The sequence below is a fragment of the Pteropus alecto genome, unplaced genomic scaffold (genome assembly GCF_000325575.1).
Source record: "Pteropus alecto unplaced genomic scaffold, ASM32557v1 scaffold20, whole genome shotgun sequence".
Lineage (NCBI taxonomy): Eukaryota > Metazoa > Chordata > Mammalia > Chiroptera > Pteropodidae > Pteropus > Pteropus alecto.
Genome location: NW_006436298.1, coordinates 34,462,145 through 34,476,510, shown reverse-complemented (window position 1 = coordinate 34,476,510; position 14,366 = coordinate 34,462,145). Strand labels below are relative to the sequence as shown.

Below are 14,366 nucleotides of genomic sequence, written 5' to 3'. Positions count from 1 at the left end.
TAAGGATCCTGTGACTACATTGAGCCCACCTGGATAATCCAGGATAACTGCTCCACCTCAAGATCCTTGACATGATCACATCTGCAAAGTCACTTTTGCTATGGACTATAACGCACACATCCATGATTCTGAGGATTAAAACACAGACACATTTGGGGGGCCATCTTTCTACCTATCACACCATTTCTTCCCTCTTCCCCAACTATTAGTATATTCTTCATTATAGGTATATAAGTTGGAATCCTTAGTCCCCCAAATGTACCACAGAATTTCTCTTCTCAAGATTAGATGCAGCTCCTTTTCTGAGACACTAAACTCGACCAGGCCCTTCACCTATACACTCCGGCGATCCTTCACAACTCTTGTAGGCCTTCCCTGAACTGTCCTCTAGAATAGGGTTTTATCAACTTGAACATAATTCTTATTTACTTGTCTGTCTTCTCAATCAGACTCCAATTTCTTTTGGGAAAAAGACTGCCATAGTCATTACTATATCTTCAGATCTAATATAGTTTCTATTACATTATAGGCACTCAATATGTCTTTGTTGAATGCGTACTGAAGAGACAAAGACAGGCTTAAAACCTGTGGATTCCTAGAAAATTCTGACCTATTTATTTTAGATGAACACTGATGACCTTCCAGAAACCCAACACTGAACATTGTAAAAAGGAGTGGAGGAGTCTTTTAAAAGTTATTTTTAGAGAAGACTCAAAAACCTCTATTGACAGTTTAGTATTATGGACGTTAAAAAAGGATTCTTATGGTCTCAAACTGAAGTGATTCCAGGGGCAAAAAAAGATACAGATTTATTATGTAAAAGAGAACATAACATTACTAGAAAGTATTTGTAAAATCATACCTCTAGAGTCCACCTTTTAAACAAATCTCTAATGGTAAGATCACAAAACAGTAAAGACATGATTGATACTTGAGGGTCCTCTTTACTGAGAGACATACAAGAAAATATAACAACAGATCTTTGCTGATCTTGATTCTGTTTCTCATTAACTAGTCACCAATCAAGTTTCAAGGATATTCACAAGATTATTATTTCTCTGTATGGGTATTTCTTTTATAAGACCTCATCTTTGGTCTAGTTTTAACATATACCATTTGTTAAATAAATAACAAGGAAGAATTTAAAGTTTCAGTTTCTCTAAGGCTTATATATAAATAAGGCTCTCTATTTTAAAAAATCACTTGCAGATATCTTTTTTTATTTAAATTTATTGGAGTGACATTGGTTAAAAAATTATATAGGTTTTGAGTGTACAATTCTATAATATGTCATCTGTATATTGCATGTAGATATCTTTTTCATGTCCTTGGTCTTTCTAATTTAAATTCTGTAATTTCAAGCTCATTAAAATTTTTAGCATGCAAATTTGTCTATGTAAAGTAAAGTAGGATATGAAACAAGTCTATGTGGCACAATTAAATTGTTCATTTCAAGGACAACATAGCAGAAGGTGAACACAAATTTAATGTGGTAAAAAAAGATAAACGGTTCTTTTAAAAAAGTAAAAATGAGCAATGCTTATTTTTGTATTTCATTTTCACTTTTACAATGGGTTAACAATGGATAGTAATTTGCAAATAAGAAATATAAAATGTTACATAAGATTGCTTCAGCACTTTAATTTCGAACAGAAATCTCATTTGATATTATATAACCAATCAAATATAGTTCGCAGTGTAAGACAACCAAAAACTCATAGACACAAAAAAGAGTTTAGTGGTTACCAGAGGGAAAAGGGGGAGGGGCAAAAGCTGATAAGGGTAAAGGGGGTCTAATATATGGTGATGAAAGGAGATTTGACTTTGGGTGGTGAACACACAATGCAATATACATATGATTATTGAATTGTACACTTGAAACTTATATAATTTTATGAACTAATGTCACCCCAATAAATTTAATTTTAAAAAATAGGGTTGGAAATAAAAAAAAATCTCAGCCAATGTTTACACATATGTATGTGTGTGTATGTGTGTGTGTGTGTGTGTGTGTGTGTGTGTGTGTATAGTAGTTCTTGGTAGTATAAAATAAGCTGAGTAAGAGTGTACCAGAAATACTTTCCATCTATACTTAAAAATATTTATAAAATTTGTAAGAGCATCATAACTATATGAAACAGTAACTTCTAATACAATGCAATCAAAGAAGAAAATAAAAATATGAAAAATAAACTTGTATAAATGGAACTGAAACAAAATATATCTTATTTCTAAAGAGATTTGATTCATAAATCAAAAGATGCTCCACTTTGAAAACATGAAAAGCTGAAATTTCTATATTGTTCTAAAACAATATTAAAGTCTTTTGGTTATAATATTTTTTCAAATATAATATGAGGCATTTATTAAATGTCCAGATTTTCTCAAAAATAACATCAAATATACACTGAATTGTGAATTAGATGCTGTAAGATATATAAAAATTAGAAAAAAATCCTTATTGCTCTCAAGGGGCTTATTATGTAATGGGGATGTCAGACAAAGAAACCTAACAATAACGGCCAACTGAATAAAGTAAGTACTATATTACTTCAGAGTTCGATGTGAGCCCAGAGGAAGAGGACATTTTTATGGAATACTTTATGAATATCTATATTGAATAAAGTTGACTAATAATGAAAATGAAAATTACACATGATCATCAGAGGTTTTCTACCTCAGAAGTTTTTGTGGGCTATAGGCTATAAGGGGCAGAGGAGGGACAGCAGTTAGAAGGAAAAGGGGTTATGTGACTTTAGAAGCTGACCCAGCCATGGAGGCAGAACAGGTACTCTCCTCTCTCTGTCATACTTCTACTTATCAGCTCTCCTCCTCATACTTTACCAACCCTTGTCTATCTTCCTATTCTGTTGACCACTTCTCTCCAGCTTGAATTATAGAAGTACCAACATTAAGACTATCCTGTGTCAAAAATGCCATTTTCTTTTTCTTGTAGACATTTTTCTTGCTTTTTAGATCTCATTATTTTTGTCCACTGTACTCTTGGGTTTTTAGAACATCAAATACATTCCCAATGTCTAAGTTCACAATCTGAAAAGTAAGACATTAAAAATGATGGTGACCCTCCATTAAATTATTTAGAAAGGATTTACAATATAAAGTAAAATAAATTACTGGCAACATATGGTGGACTTTTTTCCACAAAGAGTGAATGAAAGGTCAAAGTGTGAATTAAAATAACAATACTTTAACAATACCCCATTCCGTGTTAAGGTGCTTTTTTACTCAATGTATGGACCCTCTACCAACTTTGCTAAACGTTATGTTCGGGTATATAATTAAGATGAGATACTTGTAAATGTCATTGGTATAAACTTTTGGTTGTTTGGTACTAAAACTTTCAATGTATTTAATACTAACTTTATTAATATTTTGATCATAAATCTGGATCCCAGGATTTTACTCTTATGCAGCAAAAGTTGAAAATAGAAAAAAAAAATGCGGATGCAGAATATTCTTTATTAAGCTGAATTTTAATATTATGCCCTCGGCTATTATTAAAGGACACTGAAAGCAACGACCAATGAAATCTCTGCCTAATGTTTTGCAGAAATGTTATTAAGGACATTGTTATATCTAAAATACAAGAGAGAAATTTTCTTTAGAACTTATTGCTAGTAAAACTTTGCTTTAAATGAATTAATATCCTTCCTCTCCTCTAATCATGAAATCAGTTAACTCTTTTTCTATAATGGTTTACACCTAAATTTCAAGCTCAACCCGGAAATTATCCCAGGTCTTTAAGAATCTACATTTTTATTTTATTTACTATTGTTAAATTTCCATCATTATTTATTTTTACTGGTACTGATAATTTATTTCTATTTTAGCATTTCTTTACTGTAATATAATTTGGTAATGGCTACACAAGTTCTTTGAAATGGTAAAACTGATTCCTTGTTTTTTAAATATGCCAATAAATGCCTTCGGTTCTTCAAGCAATTAAAGGGCTGCATAGGCTTCAATATTTCAGTGAGGTATGTGTTATCACAAATTACATTCAAGATGCATTTAGTTCATATTCATCCTTTGCTTATTAGCCTGTGGTAGAATGGTATTTTTCATAGATAAATACTAATTCTGGTATTCAAGGCTCTCAAAAATCTAACTTTAAACTAAACTTTTTGAATTATTCATCTTCATCTGCTTTTGTCAAATCTTACCTTCCTTAAAACAAGTCTTGGAATTCCCCATGTTTTAGATAATTACCCTACCATAACCCCAAATAATTTCCCTACTCCTTCTGCTTATCCATCTTCCTCGATCAACCACTTCCAGGCCATTCATTTCTCTTCTGAATTCCTATAACACATATTGTATTGCTACTAAAACTCAACTTCATCGATTTTTAATAATCCTTTTATAGGTATTTTTTTCAAATTGAGATTCATAAAATCAACTTTTTGGATGTAGACTTTAAAAAATATAATAGAATGCATCACAGGTAAGAAACATAAATTTGTAAAATTTGTAAAATTTGTAAAATTTGTTTGAGTTACACACATGCATACATATCAACACTCACTATTTTGTGTGTCCCAGGTCTCGATATAAAATGTAATTCCTTTCTATGCATTGTAGAAAAAAGTTTCAAAAGTACCTCTTTATAGTGTTCTACTTTACATTATCATATACAGTTTTAGAAAAATTTTAATAATGCAAAAATAACATGTTCAATGAAAAATTTTAAACTACACTTAAGCCAAAAAAACCCCTCGTAACTTCTCCAAGTTGAAATAATCATAATGTTCGTCTTTCAACTTTTTCTATGTATATGTACATATATATTTCACTTTTTGAAAATAGATTAATACTGTAACACTATTTTATAAATTGCTTTTTCTACTTTAACAATATATAACATGATCATTTTATTCCTTTAACAATAATTTTTTAATAAAGTATCTCTCTGAAAAATTATAACTGCCTGAGGGCAGGTGCCATGGTTTCAATATTTTTTCATCTAACTTTTGAATGATTTAAAAAATAAAAATGTAAAATATAAACAGTAAAAAGTTTCTCTTACATCTCTGCTGCCAATTTCAACCCCCTCTCAAAACACTTAACTTCTGTTACATATCAACATTATTCTTACATAGTTTCCTGAGTATATTTTTAGTTTCCTTATCATATAAAAGTAAATTTAGATATGAATCTTATACTCCTCATATTTTTATATAAAAAATAACATTGTATAAAGTCTGTTTTATAGCTATTACCTTTTATTAACAATATATCTTGGAACTCTCTCTAATCAATACATAGAAAAATTCTTCATTTGTACTACTCCATTGGATGGGGTACCATAATTGATTTAACTAGACTCCTATGGATGACCATTTCAATTGTTTTCAATCTCCTGATATTACAATGCTGCAGTGACTAACCTTTGTCAGGGAGGGAAAAAATTTCCCCTTTATTTTACATAGTTTTTTATTGGCTGGTTTAAGAATTAAATTGGCATGAGACATTAACAGGAGAAAATCAAATTTAATTTCAAACATATGTATGATGCTCTCATAGGTATGGGACTTCCTGAAATAACCAAAGCAGGCAGATTTTATATTTTCTAGACAAGAAACCACAAATTTGTGAGGAATTCACGTGACAAAAATACTTAGGCTTGGATGCTTAATTAGTGAATAATCTAAGCAATTTGTTTACATAGCCTTCTCAGCACTGAATTAGCTATCTCCTACGATAAGGACGTCTCTCTACCTTCTGGTGCAGGAAAGGCACCTTTCGCATAGGAAGGTTATTTTCTGCTTTCAGGGAGAGCAAAGGAAGGTCAGAGTGCCCCTTTTCTGCTTGGGCTGTTTCTTAAGTAACTTTAATTCAAAATAATCAATATGCCAAAGTGGCATATTTTGGGGTGGCCTGCCCTGAACCCCATCACCTTATACTGACGTCGTTTCATATATTAACAGATGTAACTAAAGGTAAGTTGTAGAAGAATTATTGCTAAATCGTAAGTATACACATTTTATAATTTTCATAGATTCTGCCAAATTGCTTTCTATAGGTTCTAATTTATAATCCCATCACCAAATTATCTAAGGGCCTTTTTCTGCACATCTATGCCAAGAAAGTGATTAAAATGTAAGTTTATGCCAATCTGTTATGTGAAAAAAATATTTCACTATAGTTTTAATTTTCCTTTATTCTGAGTGAGGCAATCACCTATCGTATGTTTAAAAGTCATTTGTATTTTTATTTTTTGAACTATCCAATCATGTCCATTGCCAATTTTTCTATTTGGTTGTTGTTACTGTATTTTTTTTTTTAGAGGTTCTTTGTATATTAAAGAGATTAGCCTTTTTATGGCATGAATTTTTTTATTACATTAGCAGGTGATTTGATTAGGTACTAAACTTTCTAAAAGCAATTATGTATATACTCTTTCCTTTTTCTAATTCATTTCTTTATGGTTTTATAATTCTCTTCTGTTTTTCTTTTATTTGATCATGGATTTACTTTTTCCTAAGTTTTTGAGTTGAACACTTTACTCATTTATTTTATTCTTTTGGTTTTATTGGTTGATGTATTCAATGCTCTGAGTTTTCTCTAAAGTACAACTTTAGCTGTATCACTTAAGTACATGTGAATTTTTATTCCCTCACCCATTTCCAACATCCATTGATACAAGCAAGGAATATAGCCTTAGAATTACAGGGTGCCTTCATCTCCTTCAACAGATATTTTTGCTGAAGCCTGGTAAGATCTACTGCAGGTTGGTTCTTTAATCATACCTTCTCTAAACTTTGTGCTACGCAACTTCAGCCCAAACTAAGGCATTTTTCACTGAGTTAACATGTACTGTAAAGTCTGTGAATTATATATGACTCCTAGTTTCATTAAAAAATGTAGTTTATGGATTTTTAAATTTTTGTTGTTATTCACTTTTCTATGGTTTCCAACAAGGAACAGGAAAAAAAATGCTTACTTATGCAACTATTTTCATACCTTTCATAGAGGGATGTACCTTTATGCATTATCTTTTATATTTCTACATGCGCATAAAAGATTTCACAAATACTATAAAATGATGAAGTGACATATTGCAGGCAATGTTTTACTGTAAATCAAATTCAGTCCTTCAACCTTACTCTTCAAACTTTTGGAATATTTAAACTGGGCAAAATAATTTTTGACTGGGCCAACCGATATTGTATTCCAAACAACTGCCTGCGAATCAAACAGGAAAGCAGACATTCTGACTATTGGACTGAAAATTGAAGACATTCTTTAGAATTACCACCACATGTAAAGCTAAAGAATAACTTAGCTTATTAACACCAATAGAAATTCCTGCCTTTTATTCATGTAATTATTTCCCTTCCCCTTCTTATAAAAAACCTTTGCCTTCACCCTCTAATCAGAATAGTATTTGGGTTTCTGCCTGAATTGGTGCTTCCCAAATAGCTATTCTTTGGATCTCAAATAAATTCTTGTTGCTGCTCACTTTTGCCTCCAAATATTTGCCGGTAACGTTCAAGGTAAAACACTGAAAGGCAGTCTACATTTTATATGTGCTATGATGAGCTTCTTTTATTTTATTAAGTGAATTGAGTCTATATTCCAAGTTTACTTTGACTTCCTAGCTCATACTAAGTGAAGACTAAATACTCAAATATTACCTGTATTTCCCTTAGCACAACATGCTATAGAATTCCTGCTAGAATAAATTTCCTAAGTTTCATAAGGGATGGGATCATAACTATCAAGCTGACTGTTGTCTCCTAATGCTAGAATAGTGGAGCACACACAAAAAAGATTGTTGTTGAACTACTGGCATTACTAAGACCACAGACTATAATTTATGCTAGTTGGAGTTGCAGTAAAAAGATGATGAATAGAATAGAATCAGTTTCAGGTTACAACTGAATTTTATAAGAAATGAGATTTAAGGTAAATTATAATCTCAGTTTCCTCACCTAATATTGAAGATAATACTAATACTCAATTCACAGTTGTTAAAAAGGTTTAATAAAATAATTTAGGTAGAGTGTTATCCACAGATTATGCACTCAATAAATGTTTATTTTTTCTTCACAGTTTAAAATCTTCCAAACTGGTCTTCTGTTTTTATTTATCTGTCCTGTGGAAAAGTTTTTAAATAAGAAAGTATTTGGTATTTTACAGTTTCCAAAATATATACACAGAGATTTTCTCACATGATCTTTACAACAACCATGTGAGGTACCTGTAGCCTGAAAATGAAGCTGGCTGACTTGCCTCATATCATGTGGTTGGTAGTGCTCAAACTTGGCACTAAAAATTGAATTCTCTTTGCTCAAATTGGAGGTCCATGTGGAGATTTATATATTCTTGATGGATGTCCTAAGGAGAATATTTAGTAATTTTTTGTGCTCTTCCACTCTTAATAGACCTAATAATTGATCTAAAATAGGCAATTAAACAGCAGGCATTCTGGATAAGAACATGTTCCCAAAGTATGGGTTTCCCTTACCAGAAATCTGATTTCACATGATATTTAATTATCTCATTTTTAAGAGATTAAAAAAAATCACTCTTAGGTACAAATTTTAAACACACAGCACTTCTTAAAAATTCCATACAAATGATAGCATAAGAGTAATTGCAAAAGCACACACAGCTAGTTAGATACCTCCAAAAATAATATTAATGAGTGTGATAGCATGATTTATAGTAAGAAATTATATTTGGTCTTAGACCTCATTTCTGGCACAGAGCTGCTAAAGCCCTTGGAAACTCCTGAGTGCTGAGAGCCATAAAGAAGTCTTTTCTTAGGTGATGAGATGACCTTTGCAAAGCCCCTAGGTGACCTAGGAGTACCTCGCAGGTTGTAGATGGGGGGGAGCCAATCTTGTGATTACAAAGGTGGAGCTTGCAGTCCCACTCCCTGACTTCTAGGGATGGGGGAGAGGCTAGAGATTGTGTTCAGTCACCAATGGCCAATGATTTAATCAATTATAGCTATGAAGTGAAACTACATATTTCAAAAATCCAAAAGGACTGGCTTCATAGAACTTCTGGGCTGGTGAAGGAAGGTGTGGACACTGAGAATAGTACTGTGCTTAGAAAGAGCATGAAAGAAAGCTCCATGTCATTTTCCGCATACTTTGCCTTATGCATCTCTTCCATCTTCTGTTCCTGAGTTATATCTTTTTATAATAAAGTGATCATCTAGTAAATAAAATGTTTCTCTGAGCTCTGTGAGCTACTCTAGCAAATGAACCCAAGGAGGGGGTCTATTGGAAACTCCAATCTATAAAACAATTGTTTATAAACACAGGTGATAACATGGACCTGTGATTGGTGTCTGAAGTTAGAGGGTGGCGGCAGTCTTGTTGGACTGAGTCTTTAACCTGTTGGATCTTACTCTATCTCTAGGTACATTGGGTCAGAATTTTATTAATTGCTTGGTGGTGTTGGGGGCGGGAACAATGAACTAGAGGGGAAAGTTTGGGGAAATTAAAATCAGGGGTTTTTCTCTAACTTATTTGGATGGCCATATTACTACAAAAATATTTCCTGGAAGTTCACTTGCGCTATTAAACACAAATCTTTTGTTTTAAAGAGACCCACTATATAAACTTGTAAAATTTTATGCAGGGTTTTTACTCAAATGAAGTGAATTTCTTAAATCATATAATAAACAACTGACCTTTTAAGACACTTCATATTAGTTATTAAATTCATCCAAATCTGTGCTCGCCTCCCATTGCTCTCCCCTTCTACCACCGTTTCTGCCATATTAGCCTCTGCAGGTCCTCAGTTGCACCAAGGAACACACTCCCCAGACACTCGTGGAGGATATTTGGTCAATAAACACCACTATGGCTCTACCAGTGTAAAGTTGGCATCTTTTCTCATTGGTTAGTATTCATGTTAAATACTTTAATGATTACCGATGCATATAACCATACAGGTATCTCCTTGGCTTGGTTTACATTTCTCCTCAAAATTTATTAGGAGGCCTTCTTTGATCACAATGTTTAAAAAACGCCGCTCTCCCCCACACACACACACACACACACACACACACACACACACACACACAACTCCTCCTGCCCTCATCATCATGCTCAGGTCATTATCTCCTTGACTTGCTTCCTTTTCATAGTATGTATTACACTCTGACATAATATAGAACACTGCCCAGCACAGGTTAATGTTAAGTAAATATTTGCTAAAGGAATAAATACTGAATCACATATTTTCTAATCCTCTCTTTATTAAAACTTTAAATCATTTTAATAATTTAATTAAAGAATTAAGAAATTAAGGCACATGAATGTAGATTTAAGAAAAAGGAAGTTTCTTTGCTTCTATAAAATGTTAAATTGAAAAAACATCGAAAATTCTATCGAAAGCCTCTATAAAAGGAAAATCATTAAACAGTAATATTGCAAAAAGCAATACTTAAGGTAAAATAGTCTTTAAGAGATCTGAAACTAAAATAATGAATAGAATACCTAATTAAAAGTACAACTTTCTTCTCTTATGAATTCTTTGTTTGCACGTGTTTGATCTCGAATGCTGTGGCCACCAACCTGTCTCCTCAATTACAAGTCAGCAGTTTCAGTCACAAAAAGATTTACTCTCCTCTTTAAAAATCTGCCTCTAATATTCTGGCAACCTATACCAAATTCTGATAAAAAGTCACAAATATTTGATTTAAACTGGCAGGCAAATCATTTGTCTAAGGTTCAACTTAATGGCCCACTGACTAACTCCCTTGAATTTAATCATGATTTTTAATTTCCATTCAGAAATAAATTTCTTTTTAAAAACAGCGAAATCTAAAGAAATATTAAACTTAACAATGCAATAAATTTGCAAAGCATGATTTAAATGTTAAAATTGAACTGGATGTCTTTCTAATCCATATTTTACCAAGCCTTAAATTTTAACTCAAATCTCAGATCTCTGACCCAATATTACTGTTTAATAATTTTCCTTTTATAGAGACTTATAGTATAATTTCTGATATATTAAAATTGTTTTTCAATTTAACATTTTATGAAATCAAAGATACTTCCTTTCCCCACATCAATGTCCCTTAAATAGTTTATTCTAGTCTCTCTAAAGTCTAAACTCTAAAATCAAGACAGACAGTGGTTAAGACCATGGACTCAAATCTCAGTTGTGCCTCTTATCAGTTGTGTTATCTTGTGCAAGTCATTTGACATATTAAGCTTCAGCTCCTCATTCATAATATTGTATGGGGTTAATAACAACAATAATACTGTATGGGGTTCATAATACTTCATAGGAATATATAGGGTTAAATAACATAATGCATATAAAATGCTGAGCAAATACCTGGCTCCTAGCAATTGCTCGATGAATCCAATTCTTCAACAAATGTTTACTGAACACCTACTATGGGTCAGCGCTGTTCTAGGTACTGGGATATGAGTGCTCAAAACATTAAATGTAATTCTGGCCCTTATGAAACTTACCCTTCACTTGGGAGAGAGAGTCAACTAAAAATACATCATATAATATAATATCAGGTAAACATAATCATAACAGCAAGAAATTAAGAAGGGGAAGAAGGGAACATAAGGAGGTGAGGTGCTAGTTCACATATGGTAGTCAAAAGGCGTCTCTGATAGTGACATCTGAATGGAAACTAACCTGCGTAGTAAAAAACAGGCCATGTGCATATACATAAAACTGTAAGGAGAAGATAATGGGTGATCAATAACCCCTGTTTATGATAATGCCTTTCATATTCCATCTTTACATAGGCTTTGGGAGGCACTGTAGGAGAAATCAGCCAGTGGAGGGTAAAGGATGAGTGTATTGGGCACCACTGGCATTACCACGAGAAAGTTAAATTATTTCTCTATCGCTGTATTGTCTAGTTACCTGTACCTCTAAAGATAAGAAAGCGACTACTTTGACCAGCTAGACGTTATGATGATATATTTATAGTTTTATGGGGAAGAGAAATAAATGAGAAGAGTCTTAGAAGTAAGTTGCTATAAACAGAATTATATTGAGACCAAAATAGCATTCTTTACGTAGGCTAAAAATGAAGTCTGGCAAGATAGAAATTAGATGTTTTACAGCACATTATATGGTCAAAGACATTAACTTCTTACACAAATTAAATCAAGAAATAGATTCCAATTATAAGAGTACAATGATACATAACAGATAATGTGACCATAGCAAAATCCTTATCAGTCTGTTCCCCACTCATAATTGAAAATTATCTAACTTTCACAACCTCTGCTTTGTGATTTTCATGTAAAAGAGTAACATGATTCTTTAAATCAAGTGTAAAACAATATTTACAACAGAGATAATGACTTGCATATTTCAATATCAGTACTTTAGATCAAGTTAATAGTCAGCTACATAAACTTTAAATTTCCACCTCATAAAACAATCATATATAGCTCCTTAATCTTCTATAGCTTTTAGTTTACAGTCATTTTCATAGCTGGTGCTATAAAATGATGAGACAGTCAGCTCAGCTCCACAGCCAGTGTTTGGGGTTTGGGAGAAAGAATAACTGGGTTTGGGATAGTCCAGAGAATCTACTCCATGTATCTAGTGTCATGAAAAAATTTTATGTAGTGAAAGATGTGGCTTTAATTGAACTTACATATTCCAAGGAAATAATTGCATTTTTATGTGCCTCTTTTATGGCTTCAATCTCTCAAATTAGACCTAGCTAAGCAAGTAGACAACGCAAATATTTAGTTGGCTTGTGAAATGGGCTTTCAATATCTCTGAAAACCTAGCTATATAGCTCATTAACCTAACAGGTAAAAAGTATCTTCAGTGCACTGAATTTTATTTCATACTGAGATATACTAGAATGGAAGTTCGTACTTTTACATGTACAATTAAGTACACAAAACTCCTATCACTTAAAGTACTGGAGAGAGAGCAGTAGTGAAGAGAAAATGTCAAAGATGTCCCCTAGGTTTAAGGTTTGAGTAGCTGAGTATTTACTGGTAGCATTTACTTAAAAAAGAAGAACAAAATTGGGAGTTAAAGGTAATGAACTCAGTTTTAGGTAAAAGTAGAAAAACATTAGTTTTGGGAAATACATAAATCTGAACTAGAAATATAAATTTGCAAGTCACTGATGTATGAAGAGCAAATGAAGTTACAAGAATAGATCACATTAACTAAGGAAAAAAGTTAGAATTCTGTGAAACAACTGCAATTAAATTCACTGATGGAAGAGGAAACATTGATAGGCATTTCTTTTACTAGAGATAAAATGTGACAACCTGTTCCAGACTAAAAAACAATTTTATAGGGTTTTCTGCAATTAAAATGGGAGTGGGGTGGGGCAGGGAAGCTGATGAGAAAATACTAACAGAGAATGAGCAATCTCATAATTCTAGAAAATTGTGCAAGAAGGTCAATTCCTTAGCCATAAAATTAGTGTCCAGCAACTATCAAAATCTTCTGTAAGAAGAATGTTTTAAGCTCAGCCTGTAAGTAAAAACTGAGTAATAAAATACAAGTACAAACACTGACATTATATTCTAGATTATCAATGAAAAGTTTAACAATTGTTTTGAAAATTTTCTAAGCTGAATTTGGATTATACACTAGCATTCTTGGGAATACCACTTAATTCACATTAGAAAGTCATGCCTAGATATACATAAAACTAATTAACATACCATGTTTTATGACTCCCTATTTCTATACTGTTCTTCATTGTAAACAGCCCCCAGAGGAAAGGATTCTTGCTGACCCCAATCCAATTCCTGAAACTTCAAAAGTACTCAGAAGCTAAGCCAGCTCCATTACTCCAATGTGGTCCAGGCTCCAAAAGTTTCACCTTAAAAACACAAACCTTCCTTGTACCCATTCCTTACTTCACAGAGTTCTTGAAACACAAATGTTGTGACAGATCTTAGAGAAAGAAATGACCTACAGCAATCTCTCACCCAACTACCTGGCTCCACACAGGGAAGTTATAATTCACTACTTTTGAGAAGAGCAGTATAGTTTGAAAAGTTCCAATGTCATATAATATATTGTAAACTTAACACCCAAAATTAAAATTCTAAGGTACTCATGATTGCTGGACATTTTTTTTGACTTCTACAATTTAGAGTTTTTAATAAACTAAACCTTTCAAAGACAACCTTGTAAAGTGAAGAAAGGCCTCAAGTCTTTCAAGAAAAACTGGAAAGAAAAAATAAAAAGCTATTTGTAACCCAGTAAACAATGAAAAAAAAGGTAACCCATCTGAATAAAACAAGGAAACTATTTCAAATACTCTTATACTGCTGGTAGTCACAAAGCCTTTTTGTTTCCAAACTTTAATAAAAAAATCTTAGAGCTTTATGTACCGTGGAAAATGTTAACTGACG

At 32.5% G+C, this 14,366-nt stretch overlaps 1 protein-coding gene across 4 annotated transcripts in view; it reads right to left on the bottom strand.

Annotated features, from left to right (window-relative positions):
- FER (FER tyrosine kinase) overlaps positions 1-14,366 on the bottom strand; it is a 366,069-nt gene that overhangs the window by 175,989 nt on the left and 175,714 nt on the right. The window lies entirely within an intron of this gene.